We start from the raw sequence: 17,248 nt of genomic DNA on the forward strand, positions 1-17,248 counted from the left end.
GCCTGGTCTTCAAGAGAGAGCCCATACGCAATGCATGTGAAATTTCAGAGTTTATAATTTGACTCCACTCGGCATAAACATTCATTAAATTTGATATAAAATATCCAAAATGCCTGTCACACTATGGGTAGTCACTCGCGAGCAAAATTGTAAATGGACTCAGTTCTAAGTCAAATACTAAAAATCCCCGCCAAATTATTTACGTATCGTCTTCCTTCTCGGTAGGAAATTCCTACAGAAACTATGATACTTCGACCGGAAGTAGTTGCCAAAATCTCTTATCGATCTAGGCATTAATTTTCCACATCACATACCACTGTAATACCACTCACACAAATCACGTATCAACTCCATAAAACATTAAACATAAGAAATTACGATAAACGTCAAGAAAAATTTTTGGAGATAGGGAAGAGGACAATATGGTCAACCGAAGGCACTCCTCACATGTCCAACTTGCATCGTGCCTTTGATATAACACACTGACTTAACTGTATAGTACTTGCACTGTACAAATGACAATGTCCACTAACACACCGCAATCAACAATCAATCTTTAGAGATCAAAACGCGGAGACGCGCAATGCGCTGCGGAATTACACTTGATAACAGAAATTTTCTTCACCTTACGGAGTTCGGCGTAAAGATTAAAGAGGCGCGGCTCCGGCAGATGCTGGCCGCCACTTATCTAAACAACAACTTTTCCATTAGCTCATCGATTAGAACTTGCTGAACCTTCCCTTCTGCCCATACACCCTCGCTGCTAGCAGCTTTTAAGTAATCCCAAATCATTACAAAGATGAATAGCTTTACCGATAACAAGGAAAGATTACTAAAATTCTATGCTGTGGCCCTCAGTCTGTGCATGAATCGCACAGCTTCAGAAATATCAACTTCTTAACAGTTTGATGAAAATAGTCTTTCAACTAAAAAGGAAATTAGCAAAATAGCTTTAATATAGAGTTATAAGGAGCACGAATCTAAATTTGTGTCAGTATGACTGCTAATACCACAATGAACAATTGTTTATAATTTTTTTATTTCTTTCATTCTCTCTCCAGAAGTAAGAGCCCTTTTTAGCGTTAGACTTAGTTATACTGTTTGGACCCCTTTTATTTGTAACTGGGAGAAGGGAGTAGTTGCAGTTTATGATCTATTGTTTTCTTGATTTTTATTTTTTATTTTGATAGCATCAACAAATAGAAAGCCAGAATGAGTTTCGACTCTAAGCGGAGTGCACGCTGATCTCAATCTTCCTGGCAGATTAAAACTGTGTGCTGGACTGGGACTCGAAGCTGTGACCTTTGCCTATCGTGGACAAGTGTTGTACCGACTGAGCTATCTAAGCGTGACTCGCTATGTGCCCTCATAACTTTACTTCCGCCGGTATGGAAAGTAGGAAATCAGATACTCGCGGAAGTAAAGCTTTGACGGCGGCACGTGAGTCGTGCCTGGATGCTCAGCCTGTTTGTGGACAACTGTTAATGTTAACAGAACCAAATCCCAAGCAAAGATCGGTGCCTAGAGGATTATTTATATGCGGCAGATGTTAACACCGCAATGCTACAGGAAGCAGTCACGGCGAAGGTCACAACGATCACCGGTTATGAAACAATTATTAATATCGGGCCTGAGGGCGTCACAGCTGCATTATATAAAACGGCATCCCCTAGAGGGATTTCAATTTAGATACTTTATTTACATCTACTGAATACATATGCACTAACAGGCTCCACCGGGAAATGGACCAGAATTGACTTTTTCGAATATGGATTTGTGAACGTTCTGCCAAATGTCAAGACTAATACAGTAATACGCGGGAACTTTAATTGTGTGCTGTGGAAAGCAAGATCAGGCATCGAATTTTAATCCATGTAGTGAGTTAGAAGTTTTAATCGAATAACTCAGTAAGCTAGTCAGTTGGGGGTTTGCTTACACCCGCACGTCATAGGCTACACTTACATTAAGAGATTTTCCGCGAGCAGACTAGATCGAATCTACGCCAATGCAGGGTTGATGCATCATCTAATGATTGTGAGTATTGGCCTGCGAACTTTTCGCATCATGGCGCTTACCAAACCTCCACGCACTTTCTCGGACGAGGCACTTGGCAACTTACAACCTCATTACTGCACGACAACGGACCAAAACAGGACACCGAGAAAACTTTTATCAGATGTCTCATTTCAATTAAGATAAAAGGAACTGATTAGTTGGTGGGTATTGTACGTTAAACCAAAATTTAGGAAATGCATCATGCAAAATTCCGGAGATATGGCATCATACTGGCGGAAACACGACCAAATACTACTACTCCCGCTTGCGCGACCTGTATGGCAATTCTTCCAACCTAACTAAGCGTATGTTAGATATAAAAGGGATAACATCGAAAATAACTGCTTTGACTCTGAAATCCTTAGACGGAAGGCGAATAAGGTCACGAATTAGCGTAGGAACGCAGTCCCCTTGCCACATAGCCAGGGTAATCAAACAAGGTAAACAGAAATTAATTAAGCATCTGAAATATGACAAAGATATGATATGTAACGACAAACTTGCAATCAAACGTTACGCAGAGACGTACTATACCCAACTCTGCGCAAGCCACATTAGATCTTGCAGCTAAAGAACACTTAGAAAAAATAACTCGCCAGGAAATAAAAACTGCGATCAAAGGTGCACCGCGAGGAAGATCAGCTGGCCGAGATGGCCTCCCATTAGAATTTCATTTGTGGATGTGGGACATAATTGGTATTCAGATGACGGAAATATATAATATGCTGGTAACAGATAAGGGCCTCCCACCCACATTTACTGAGAAACTGGTGGTACTTGTCTCAAACACCGTCGAAGAAAGATTCAAATTTCTCGAGTTTCATCTTTTGGTCTGCGTTTCCAAGGGAGAACATTAACGGTTTTGAAGCCACGCCACGAAGGCCCATTGGCGAGCGTAAAAAGGACTAAAGGGGAAGGAAGAGCCCCATACAAAGTAAGAAAAAGAAAAAAGGCGGTAGAGAACCTGTCCACGAAAAGCAAAGGTCCCAGGTTCGAGTCCAAGTCCAGCACATTAGTTCAAATCTGCCTGGAACTTTCAAATATGCAGCTGTTATCTACGTTTCAAAAAGAAATCTATGGCATGCACTTTCTACGATTTTACTTAAATTACTGCACTATCGTCTTCATAAGCATAATTCTTCGATCAGAAAGGGAGGCAACACAAACATCAAAGCTACAGCAGTAAAATTTTGGTAGCTGTCATTTCATAAGCAATTTCGTCAATTAATACTTTTATTCGTGTCTTCATGTTCTGTTTTCTATGAAGTGATGTGCAGCCGTCCAAATTAACGTGTTCTCATAGCAGTATATTCAAGTTTTCTTGTACCTTATGCGATCTGCCAATAGAACTCAAGGAATGGCAACTGATTATCAAGGTTTATTTAGCGTTCTCCTCCTGACCACAGTTAGAAGCACTGCAAGGTACCCATATAGGCGCGCTGTTACAAAACTTAATTGCTTCCGAAGTAACGTTATTGCAGTTTTTCAGCATCGTTTATATTCTAAACGTCAAGTAAGGTCTACCAACTGCGACGCCCACAGGGGTATTAATGTCATTCAGGCGATGCTGTTAAAACAGCGATTGCACGTGTACTCCTGCCACGCTGCGGCATTCAGCTTGCGAGGCACGTTCTAGCTGTTGGCCAAGGTTAAAGAGAAGCACCCGCGGTTGACCTGCCCCGTGCCACGCACAAGTGCAACGGCCAGTTTCATTCCAATGCACTGCGGAAGCTCATCGCTAGTCTTTTACGCATTTCTGATGTCCTATGTGACCATTACGTTTTTGTTTTGTTTTAGGGTGCAAAAACAGCTAGGATCATACGCACCCATGTCAGAACCGTAGAACATTAAGAAAAAAAATGAGTTAAAAACGACTACACGTTAAGCCCAATCAACTGAAGGAAAGGAGAAGACAAGTAAAAAAGGACTTCGAGAAAGGTACATAAAATACGCCTTAGAGAAATAGAGGTCCTGAACTAAAGATTAAGAGGCCTTCGCCATACTGCTACGACATATAAAAAGTAAAACGCGGTCGACAGACAGTGCGTCGTTCGCTAGAACGGCCGATAACTCAGACGGCAAATGCAAATGAGAACATAAAAAAAATAAAAAATAAAAAAAAAGGCATTCCGTCACGAAATGCGAACCGACAAAGGCCGAGGGCAATGAGCACGAAGTGGTGTAGGAGCACCACTTAACAAATGGCGATGGCTAAAAAGTCAGTTCCCAATACGCAACCTAGCTACAACGATCTACTCACGGCGAGAGGGTCGAGAGCAGGCCGTCCAAGCCGCTGGGAGAGGCTTCACTCCCCGGTACTCGTTCCCACGAAGCGAGGACCAGTGGTGATGTCACAGTGACATCACTTGCTGACAGACGACAACACAGAGATCATCGGAAGAAATGTAAGAACTAGCGGGTCGAGATACCAGGACTGCAGCCTTGGCAGCAACGTCAGTGGCCTCGTTTCCTGTCAGACGGACGTGAGCAGGAACCCACACAAAAATCACGTGGCTCCATCGAGTATGAGCCAGGGACCGCGTACAGCAGGCGGCCAGGTAAGACACGTGGGAGGACCAAGAAAGTATTCCTATCGAGCATGAGCCCCAGGAATTTCGTAGTTTCAACGAAAGAGCAACAGGCCCAAGAAGTAAAGACGGTGGAAGAAACCAACTGCGTCGTCAGGAATACATACAAACGGTTTTGTCAGTGGAAAAGCGAAAGCCATGGTGGATGCTACATGAGTAAAGACGATCGAGACGACGTCGAAGATGCCACTTAAGGGGCTCCGGAACGCCCTATACTTGCAATGTTAAAATAACGCTTATAAATTACATCTTTCCTCACAAAGTATTTGAGGTAGGAAGTTGAACTTTTTACAGATTATTTATTGGAATATGGGCTACAACTTAACACAGGGATTTTACAAAATTTTAGTTCAGTTATTAAAGATGATTTTCTTTTCAATTGTAATGAAAATTCACAACTTTTTTGCAATTTTTTATTTATATATTCAAAAATATACAGTTTTTTGGAAAAAGGCTGTGTTAAATTATGCAGAAGGTACTGCGTAACATTTACTGAAAGTTTGAAACAAATATGTTTGGAAGATCCTTAGAAAACATGTAATTAGTATGAGAAAATAAAAGTTTTGGGAATCGAGCGACAAAGATTGGATTAACTTTTTAGTGCATTCCAGGTCCATAGGATGGATTATCTTCATCCTCCGCAAACTCCTCCTCCAGCTTCCTCTTGTTCCTCCTCCTGTTTACTCTTGCTTGTATTTCTAGACTCTTTACAGCCCTGTCTGCAGCCCGAAGGCGTTCCTTGTCTAAAGCAAGCATCGCTCGTTGTTGTGTTCGTAGATTTTGCTACCATTTTCTTCAGTTGCAGTTACTGCAACATTGTTCCAAAAGGTGGTCATGTATGAACACTTATCACATTTCAGTTGTATTTCACTAGCAAGTCCTACGTGCTTTATTATGGAGAGTTCCAGACCAACTTCACTACAATGAATACATCTTACACAGTTTGAAAAAATTCGTTTGAGAACCGACATATCAAATATTTCATTCACATCCGATTCGCCCATAAAACATTCATAGTTTTCACTCATTGAACCAAGCTTCTTCTGTGAAGTATTTTCTTTCCCACTTTGACTGCTATGGGCAGGTGTACTTGAGAGGTTAGGTTCACTCACTTGGTTATCGTCTTTATTGTTTACGGTAATAACACATACCTTTGGCTTTCCAACATTTCTCCTTTTCTTAAAAGCCTTCAGAGGATTTCTAATAACTTTACTTTTACTCATTATTATACCTCAACAAAACAGAGACTCAAGAAACAGAATTAATTACGAATATTTTCGAGATAACGACAGAGTAAATAAACATGAAACAATCGACAATCACACCAGCGATATATATTGAACCATCACAGGTTAGCCACAACACATACTTTATCTCTCATCACTAAAATGTACCTGATGAACACAGACGTTAATAATAACACCATTTGACAGCAGTTTAACAGCGCCACAGTGGGTCACGCCCATGTAGAACACATTTCAAAAAAAATTTAAAAATAGTTGTAGTCTTCGGAATTATATATCTATTAAAAGGTAATAGTCTGCTGATTCAGAAAACGCAAAAAAGTAAAAATTGAACTTTTCATGATTTTGAGCCTTTCCGGAGCCCCTTAAGGAGACAAGTCCGTGGAGAACTGTAATAGATCGCAATACGTCAACGAAAAGGGAGCCAGAGATGCCCGGCGCAAGACAGGCCATAATAGCTTTAATGGCGACAGCAAAGAGAATGACGCTCAGGACGGAACCCTGAGGCACAACGTTTTTTTGGATAAATGTAGAACCCACGTACACCTTGAAAACTTAGTCTTTTAATAATTCCTAAAGGAAACGGGGCATGCGGCCATGGAAGCTCCACGCGTAGAGTGTACAGAGTATACCAGTCCTCCAGCAAGTGTCGTAGGCTTTCTCCAAATCTAAAAACACGGCCACACTCTGGTATTTCCGCAGAAAACGATTCATGACATGGGTTGACAAAGTGACAAGATGGTCAACTGCATAATGGCGCGCTCTAAATCCATACTGTGCAGTGCCTAGTAAATATTAAGACTCGAGCCACTATACCAGCCAAGCATGACTCATACGTTCCATCACCTTGAAAACACAGCTGGTGAGAGAAATGGGGCGATAACTAGAAGGAAGGTGTTTTGTCCTTGCCAGGCTTAGGTCTGGGTATGAAAGTGGCTTCACGCCAGCGTCTGGAATACGTGCACTCTGCCCAGATGCGATTGTACGTATGAGGGAGAAAGTGCTTGCCTGCAAGAGAAAGGTTCTGCAACATCTGAACGTGAACATCTTCCGGCCCTGGGGTGGAGGATCAGGATGAAGTGAAAGCATGATCTAGCTCACTCATATTAAAGGCGGCATTGTAGCACTCACGATTCTGAGAAGAGAAAGGTATTCGAGCCGCCTCCACTCGTTTCCTATTGACGACGCCAGGGTGATCGTGGATGGAGCTCGAAATCTCCGCAAAATAGCGGCCTAAGGTGTTGGAGACAGCAATAGGGTCCACTATGGCATCATCTGCTACTGTCACGCCAGAAATTTGGGAATGGAACTTGGTCCCAGAGAGCCGTCGGAGATTGGCCCACACGACGGAAGAGGGAGTGGAACTCTTAAAAGAAATAGTGAATTAAATCCAGCTAGCTTGTTTGCTATCCCGAAGAACGCGACAACGCAGTGCACGCAACTGTTCATAACTAACGCAGTTTGGCATCGTAAGATGGCGGTTAAAAACGCGGAGAGCACGTCTCCTTGCGCGAATTGCGTCGCGGCACGCCCCAGTCCATCAAGGAACCAGGACACGGCCCCGTAAAGAGAAAGTGCGAGGAATGGAACGTTCTGCGGCGGCAAGGACAGTGTTTGTAAGATATTCTACCTGGCCATCGCAACTGGGAAAATGTTCATCGCAGGTCGCCAGGGATGAGCAAAACCTCCAGTTGGCCTTAGAAAGCTGCCATTTGGGTGTGCACGTAGGTGGTGTAGGAGTCAGCAAATGGATAGCACAGGGGTAATGGTCACTCGAGTATGTGTCAGAGAGAATAGACCATTCGAGACGATGGGCAAGCTGGGCAGTGCAGAAGGGGAGGTCCAAATGCGAATGGGTGTGCGTAGAGTCTGAAAGGAACGTGGGTGCTCTTGTGTTAAGGCAGGAGAGGTTAAGTTGACTAAGGTCAGCCAAGAGAGCATCTCTCGGACACGTTCTGGGAGAACCCCAAAGGGGATGATGCGCATCAGAATCACCGAGCAACAGAAAGGGGTGAGGGAGTTGCCGAAAAAGCTGGAGGAAGTCTGCACTGGTGAAACCAAATGATGGAGGGATGTAAACAGTACAAAGGGAAAAGGTCAAGTGAGGAAGGAAAAGGCGAACTGCAACAGCTTGAAGGGGAGTATTCAGGGAGGTGGGTTGACTATGAACGTTATCCAGGGTGAGCAACGTGACTCCTCCTCTCCCCCCCCCCCCCCCCCCAACGAGATGAAATGCCATCTTTAGAGGGAGGTCAAAGCGGACCAGGAAGAAATGCGAGGACTCAGAGCAGTAGTGAGGACCCAATTTTGTTTCCTGGAGGCAGAGAACAAGCGGACACCGCGATTCCAAGAAAAGCCTTAAGGCCTCTGTTGGATCAAAGGTCGCGAACATTCAATTGGAGGAGCGTCATGATGAGGAAAGGGGAGGAGGGAAAAAATGAAGGGGTGTCACCTCGGAGGCTGCTGAGTGCCAGCCTTCGAAGGCTCACCGCCACAGGGCGCAGAGGTTGGAGGATCCTGCTCCATGATATCTACAGAGGCGTCAACATTCTCCTTCTGTCGGTCTGTGGACGCTCCTTCCAACTGGGTGACCCCGTGAGAGGGGTACGCACAACCCTACGTTCCTCAAAACGAAAACCAAATTTTGGAAACTATTCTTCACTCTCGTGTTTACGTTTCAAGACACGAGACGGTTTTCCTAGACCCGTGAAACATCAGTTTTCGGACCATAAGTTTTTTTTTTTTATACAAATGACAACTGGAAATCAGCTGAATCGGTATTTGATATAGTCAAAGCAATGGCTGGTTCTGTTGCATTAAATATCACAGGTAAACAAATTCATGTTTAGTCTGATATTCCTGCTTCTTCTTCTTCTTCTTCTTCTTCACTGCAGAAAAAGTCGATTCGTCCAGATTGGCTGAAAATTTTAAAAACGAGACGTAACCTGACAATCCAAGTACGTTTCAAAAACGGTTCCGTGTTTAAATGGGAGTCATGGGAGTGAAAATGTATTGTGAAGGAGGAAATACGGCTGCCAGACCTGCATTTCTATAATAGATATTGGAGTATTTACATGACCAACCTGAAGCGGTGTTGGGAAATCTGTTTACGAAATGCGGTTTGAGAGCCCCACGTAAGCGTAGTGATTGTTAACACCGGACAGACTGCCAACGGTGCGGAAAGTTCGCCGCCGCCGCCAACAACAACAACAAGGGATCAGTTATCGTACCTAAACTCAAAGAAGTCACTGCTCCTACCCACACATTCATGACTACCCACCTCACGGTACTTTGCACAGATAACAGCATGGTAGTAGGAAATGCCATTGGATGCTCTAAGCACAGAAAGAAGGTCTCTAGAAAGTGATGAAGCACGGTAAATGTCAACACACGAGGACAGCACTATACGAGTACGTCTGAGGCAATGTATCAAGCTGATGAACTGGGCACCCTTCAGGCCAGGGGTGGGTGAGAATGAAAAGGGGCCTTGGAAAGTCTACCATCGCATCTAACCAGCACAAGATACAGGAATCTATTGCCTGCATCACGTGCATCTGACTGCAGCACTTTGCAAGCGACCTGTACCTAGTACGAATATTTCACAGTTCTGCAGGTAATTCATCATGTAAAAATCCACCGAGTACCTGTCATGCTTTTCCTAATGGTCAGAAGGAAGAGGCTTCCTAAGAACGATCGTGGACTCGATCGGGAAGTGAAGAATACTATCGCACTTTAACACGAAATCAGATGGATGCATCGTAAATATCCAGCAAGTACAGAAATCAAATGCCTGTAGTTCTCCTCTGTAATTTTAACTTACCAGCAGGAATCAAATGAAAACATAAACGACAGCACAATATTTGAATCTAATACAGCAAATTCATTAACTCAAAAACATTATTATAATTACGTACACGAATTGCGTCCCATCGACAACTACGAACTGCGAGCATTAGTGGAGTTCCGAACAATACAATGTGGGTGAGGAGCGAATTTTACAGAATTCTCCTGCATTCTGAAGAACATGGAAAGTTACAGGGTTTGTGAAAAAATGTTTCCTGTGACCACAGTGAACAACAGATTAAACGCCACATGGAACTGTGCTTACTTTCTGCAGTGTTTAATCAGAAACGTTCTACTTTGTGAATCATTATAAAATATTCCAGTTTCAATTAAACTACAATAATTGCTACTCTTCAGAGTGCCGATATAGTTGATACGAAAGAAAAAAAGTGACCGTTACTCTTACTGTTAACTAAGTGCTGCTCGTTTTAATCGCTACCGGGTCTTGAATCCTAATGGAAATACAGATACTAATAAGTAGCGCAGCTTTTTGGGTTAAATACGTATAAAAATAAAGTTGGGCAACCTGCATTGTGCGTAAGAATCTCAAGATAAATGAAATCGTCAAAATACTCGATACATGCGTCGCCAACGCACCACAAACTTCTGAACAACATTTTTGGTTGCAATATAATGTTCACCAATGACGAATCTGTGGAATTTAACTATGAGAAATTGGTAGACGTTTACATTCTCGACGAGAGGAAGTTTCAATAATGCCGTAGGACCTCCTCATTCTCTTATCGGGTAATACATTCATTAGCCGAAATTTCTCCTCGTGGAGTTACTGTTATCTTAAGGTTCAGTACAAAATTTGATATTTCCTTTCAAGTAACTTTGTATTATACAGCTCCGTCTTCAGGCCACGAGTGGCCTACCGGGACCATCCGACCGCCGTGTCACCCTCAGTGGAGGATGCGGATACGAGGGGCGTGGGGTCAGCACACCGCTCTGCCAGTCGTTATGATGGTATTCTTGACCGAAGCCGCTACTATTCAGTCGAGTAGCTCCTCAACTGGCATCACAAGGCTGAGTGCACCCCGAAAAATGGCAACAGCGCATGGCGGTCTGGATGGTCACCCATCCAAGTGCCGACCACGCCCGACAGCGCTTAACTTCGGTGATCTCACGGGAACCGGTGTATCTACTGCGGCAAGGCCGTTGCCTAACTTGGTATTACTGTTACCTTTTTAAAAGTCTGGAGGCAGAGGGGAAAGAGCAACTGTTAATTGCACTCTGATGCTTATTCTTGGGAGTATCTAGTCTCACACTTAGAAATATTAGGCCATGCTGTTTGCCCGAGGTAGGACATTTACGATTCTACAATATACTTAACATATAGTTTAATACTTGGTTCTAAAAGAAAACACTGTTGTACTTAAGCTCCAGCCTTCGATCATTTGTTCTGAAACTGCCCACAAAGCTAATTCTAGAAGAGAAAAAGTTGCTACGTTAAAGCAAAAGAGATGTACAAAAAAAAATCTCGGCGTCAGCATATAAAGAGCCCTGTTAATAGTTCTCAATAAAATTATTTTTAGTGCATCAATACATCTTTGTTACACACATTTATTTTCTTTCTCCAATGACTCAGTTTACCGTCAAACGTATGTTCCGTTCACTAAGAACCTGTATTACAGAAAATAAAAATATTCAGTACTGTGCTTAATTGTTGCGTATTGATTCAACAATGTTCTTCGTAAAGGCTCACTTGAGTTATAGAGAAAGTACCCTTACCACCAACCACTCAGACAGCTCTTCCTGGAATTGAACGCCAGCTACATACTAATTGTTTCACCTGTGTCTTATCTTCAAAATGACTAACTCGTCCTGAACCGCGATATTCAGCTCAACCGCGAGTCTACAACTTTTTCTGTTTCAGGTAACAACACTGACGAGTCTGGAAACGGACATTAAGAACTCAATAGCTGACTCGCATGTGTGCATATCTGCAAGCAACGTTTATCACACATTCTAATTCATATTATCCAAAGTATACCACCTTACATCGACGGAAACCGTCTGTTCGTTTCTCGTTACAGTCAGTCATTTTTAAAGCGGAATTTTACGTGTCCATTCGATTGCGCTACCCAAATTAAACTAGTGCGACATTCATTTTCTCGCTATGTAGTAACAGGGACAGTAACACCAAGCGCAACAATTACTGTTACAAAGACGGTAATGCTGTTGCCCACTCTGCTACCGCCATGAGGCAGCGCTACTCATACGCTACTGTAGTATGATTATTCTTAGGATTTCCCTCTTTCTGTTACACATATCGATAAAACGAATATCGCGCTAGACTAATTTGGAACCGCGCTTTCGAAAGGGCACGTAAAATTCCGCTTTAAAAATGATTTTCTTTGTAATAAGAGAAAAAACACCGTTTTCCATCTACGTTGGGCGTCACATAAAAGACGTGATGTGCAGTATTTGCTTGGGCTGACTCCAGTTACACACTGCAAAAAGGTAAATTGGAAATATTTGCTGAAACACCAGAGAAAATGCGCCTGACAACTCTTACCAGGGACACTCCGTATGTACATATCCAATTTGGTAATGTTATATGTATCAGTGTACGAGCAAGATATACAAAGAAATAATGATAGCTGACACTATGGTACTCGCATGATCTGTCTTCATTCACCATGCACCGTGCTGTTTTCTCCCCGAATATAAATTGGTTTCTAAATAAAAGTCGCGGAATATATTATTTAATAATCGTACCACTGAAAAATAGCACAGAGAGGTTAAAATCAAGGCCCTAACATCCCTGGAGCTAAATTTATAGTTGGTATTAATTCATCAAACTAGGTTCATCTAATTTTAAATGCAAGTGGAGCAAAAATGACATTGTACCGTCTCAAAATGTCTATTCGTACATTCGTGCCGTTTACGTTTATGATATTCCGGTACTGAAATCATCTCATAAGGCTTAGTTCGTGTCTCCTCTCGTGGGACTACACATCGTTTTAACATATCATAGGAAATTCAGAATAATGTTGCATAGAATCAGACTGTTTAGTATGTCTTATCTGCTGTGCTGAGTCACAAATACTCTTTGTGTACTATACAGGAGACATCCGTAGAGTCAGCCTATACACATGTAACTAACAGAGCTACGTCATGCCACTGTGCGTACACTTTATGTTGTGTTTAGAAGTCCGCGCGTGTGACAGTTGTATGAAATACGATTGTAAGTTAAAGCTGCTATTACATTTCAGCATTTAAGTACTGATACAACACTGTCTTTGCCACAAGTAAACATATTCAAAGACAGAACAAACTAGAAAGAACTTTTGTGTTCATTTTGTGATGAATGAGGCAATTTTGGTATAAATTGTGATTTATTCAACGTGAACAGCACTTTTTTTTGTTTTTTAGATGAACCAGACATACGTGAAAGAGAGTTGGAGGTATCCGTGAATAATTAAATGCTTTGCCAAACATTTTCCCCAAAGAAATATAAATGCATGGCGCAATACAGAAATTTTTACATTAGTAAGGGAACAATAAAATGTACCGGCCTAAGTAAAGGTTGTCTGGTTCGAATAAGTATTTCCAAGCATATAAAGAAAATTTGCTGTGTCTTAAAAACCCTTTGAATTCTTCTCCAAGTGATGTGGACTAGTTACTTAAATTGCAAGTCGCCAGTCGTTAGCAGATACTATGAGAATTTTTGTATGAAACGACTACCTAAACGAGAGCCCTAAAAAAAAGATTTGCACAAATTTTCGAATATAGGAATTATATAGCCAATCGGTTGCAAATAAGTCATTGGTACAGCTGAGCTAGGTTTCGACACTAACTAAGGGTGTCTTCAGAAGAATGAAATTTTGAGAAATAGTTAAATTACATGGCGAGGAAACAATGGTCAGAATTTAGAGCAGCTATGCACAAGTCAAATAAAATAAAATACGTTCCAGCATTTTCACGTATACCTAGCTACGAATAACATCTGACATGATCCGTCAGTTGTTATTCCTAGCCAGGCATACGCGACAATGCTGGAACGTATTTTATTCAAGACTTTTGCATAGCCGCTGTAAATTCTGACCACTGCTTTCTCGCAATGTAATTCTACTATTTCTCAAAAGTTCATTCTTATGAAGACACCCTTATTTGGTGTCGAAACATAGGTTAGCTGTACCAAACAGTTATTTACCACTGATTGACTGTATAATACCTATGTTCGAAAATTGTATATGGTTGCTGAGAAAAAGCCATGTTTAAAAACGTTAAACAAATTGATAATAAAAACTACTTGTCACTTAACATACGTGACGAACTTCATCCTGTGCAAAAAGATTGTTCATCTTTATCACGGAAACAACCTGGAAGCGTCATTTGAATCGCCAAGAATCGGTACCTACCATAGCCGTGTTGCGAAATGGATGAATAGCATCAGATTTCAAGTGTGACAACAACGCAATGTTAAAATAATGTTCTTTCCTAGTTAGTATGTGTAGGAAATGACAGGACTTCCTTAAACTGAGTAACAGTTTTTTCCTCATTATCATAATATTGTCTGCTACTCAACACAGTTATTTCCTGTTATTTACAAGTTTAATATGACTTTACCAAACTAACGAACAGCTCGGTGCAGTGATTAGCACACTGGACTATCACTCTAAATAATCGCGGTTCAAATGTTATTGCGCCATCCAGATTTCGGTTTTCCGCAGTTTTCCAAATTTGATGAAGGCGAATGCCGGGTTGGTTCCTTTGGAAAGGACCGCTAAGGTTTTTGCTGCATCCTTGTCCTATTTAAGTTTTTCGTGTAGCTCGAATGACGTCATCGACGAGACGTTATACCCTTCTCTTCCGAACTTTCTCCAACGAGCTATCAGACACACATTTTATCGACTTCGAAATTGAAGCGTCAGAAATGCTACGGAAGTTCGAAGTCCATGTATCCTAAAAAAAGGATACCGGACAACAGTGAAGATCTGTACCATTTCACTGAAGTACAAGATATCTGCAATACGAAAGAGACTGAAGTTGGCACATGCGAACGGCTTAAGCCGAGTTTACACTGGACAAGTGAATCGCCGTCCGCTCGAGCAAAGTCAAGCACACAAACGACCGATCGCTGTTCGGAAATATTCGGGAGATCATGTTCGCTCGCCATGTCGATAAGCGTAATCAGTACCTTACAACTTTCTATACGCTCTTAAAATGAGATAAGAGGCGAAACGTTCCATGGTTAAGTAAATGTTCATTTCTTTTAAACGAAATGTCTTTCAGCAACATTTTTCCTATATACATTAATTAGCTCAGAAAATTCCATAGCGGGAAATAATTCCTGAAAAATAATACCAGAACAAAATAGAAATTATTCCTCCAATACGCAAAAGTGAAGCGTTGGGAAAAATTCGAATGATACAATTTCCCAAATACAACGATTTCACTTGTTATCACGTAATACTTCCTATTTTTGAAGTGGTCTTTGGTAATCAGCTAAATTATGCAACTCAACGACACCACATGGCTGACTATCCGAGAACATACAACGGGAATCCTAAACCCGTATTTCATTCTTTATGACTGGAGACTGAAGTGAAGGCCAGCGAGAATTTCATCTATTCTCTTGGGGTAGCAGAACAACACTTTTTTTCTGGACGTGTGACTTAGAAGACTCTAGACATTGTAAGGCAACAGAAGCAAACAACTATATTGAAAACTGAACTACCAAAAATATGTATTTTTGTCATCTTAACTAGGGATTTTCTCTGCCTCGTGATGACTGGGTGTTGTGTGATGTCCTTAGGTTAGTTAGGTTTAAGTAGTTCTACGTTCTAGGGGACTGATGACCATAGCTGTTAAGTCCCATGGTGCTCAGAGCCATTTGAACCATTTTTTGTCATCTTAACTCACCCGGAATAGCATCTGTTTATAGATTATGCTATTCCCCTCCACTACACAAGGAGCATGTCGCGAGAGCTAATAAAGGTAACACAGAAGTTTTACGTTACAAGGTGATGGTGCACCAAACACGTAGAGAAGATCAAGTTTCTTGATTACAGTCACAGCAGAAGGGCGTCCATGATAATTCATTTTTAGCTGGAGAACAAACCAAGTCAATAAGGTTCTACGTGCACCCTCAAACAAATCTGTTACTTAGTTCCATATTAAGATTCTTATCCACACACTAGGGGGGCAGATAAATTCGAGAACGAACCTACTATCAGCTTGACAGCTCGAGCATCCAAGTTTTCGAGCAGAATGACGTATGAGGGAATGGAAATGAAAACTGATATGTCAAATGTCTATCAGTTTGAGTTCAGGAAAGGTAAAGGCACAAAGCGGCTGTTCTGAAGTTATGCTTGATAACTGAATCAAGATTCAAGAACAATCAGGAAACTTCAATGGGATTTTCCAATCTAAAGAAAAACCGTTCGACAATGTAAAGTGGTGCAAGATGTTTGATAATTTCATAAAAATGGGTTTACGCCGTAGGCAAAGAGGGATAATGTTCAATATGCACAAGAATAAAAAACTAAAAAATAAATACTTGAATTAAAAAGGGCATAAGCCAAGGATACAGTCTTTCTCGTATACCGTTTACAGTTGTACATCGAGAAAGAAGTGAATGAAATTAAAAAAAAAAGTGTCAAACCTTGAATTACAATTCAGTGTGAAAGGATAACTGAGATGAATTATAGGGCCTGTTGAATGGAATGAAGAGTCTACAGAATGCGGACTAAGGATAAAGCAACTTAAGACGATGGTTCAAAAATGGTTCAAATAGCTCTGAGCACTATAGGACTAAACTTCTGAGGTCATCAGTCCCCTAGAACTTTGAACTACTTAAACCTAACTAACCAAAGGACATCACACACATCCATGCCCAAGGCAGGATTCGAACCTACGACCGTAGCAGTCGCGCGGTTCCAGACTGTAGCGCCTATAACCGCTCGGCCACTCCGGCCGGCTAAACGATGGTATTGAGGAGCGGGAAAAAATGAGACTAGATACCAAGTACACAAAATGGAGGAATTCTGCCGTCTTGAAAGTAGAATACCGTCGATGATCGAAGCAAAGAAGACAATAGAAGTTGATTCGTGCAGACAAAGAGAGTATTCCTCACCAAAATAAGTGTACTTGTATCAAACACAAGCTTTAATTTGAGAAGAAACTTCTTAGTGTGTACGACTGGAGCATAGCAGTGGATAAATGTGAATCCTGGGCTGCAGAAAAAACGAAAAAGGAGGAGATCCAAGCATTTGAGATTTAGTGTCACAGACTGAAGCTAAAAATTAATATAATAAGGTGAAGGAGGAAGTCGTCGTAAGAAAGGCGTGCGCAATGACTTGTAATGCAGATCTGTTCGATAAATCAGTGCATGACATTTAAACAACACAGAAAAGTCGCAGAAAAAACTGTGATAAATTAACGAAGAAATAAACGCTCAAAATATAATTCAAGTGAACTAACTCAAAGCAGCCAGCACATAATACGCGCGGTAGTTAAATAATGTACGTATCTCACATAGCTAAGTACAAAATTCTATAAGCAAAT

The 17,248-nt window shown here is 41.5% G+C and overlaps 1 protein-coding gene and 1 pseudogene across 4 annotated transcripts in view; both read right to left on the bottom strand.

The window, feature by feature from the left end:
• Positions 1–17,248, bottom strand: part of LOC126470469 (syntaxin-binding protein 5) — a 1,027,167-nt gene that overhangs the window by 918,623 nt on the left and 91,296 nt on the right. The window lies entirely within an intron of this gene.
• Positions 10,779–10,896, bottom strand: LOC126472163 (5S ribosomal RNA; annotated as a pseudogene).

Source organism: Schistocerca serialis, chromosome 3 (assembly GCF_023864345.2).
Source record: "Schistocerca serialis cubense isolate TAMUIC-IGC-003099 chromosome 3, iqSchSeri2.2, whole genome shotgun sequence".
Classification (NCBI taxonomy): Eukaryota; Metazoa; Arthropoda; class Insecta; order Orthoptera; family Acrididae; genus Schistocerca; species Schistocerca serialis.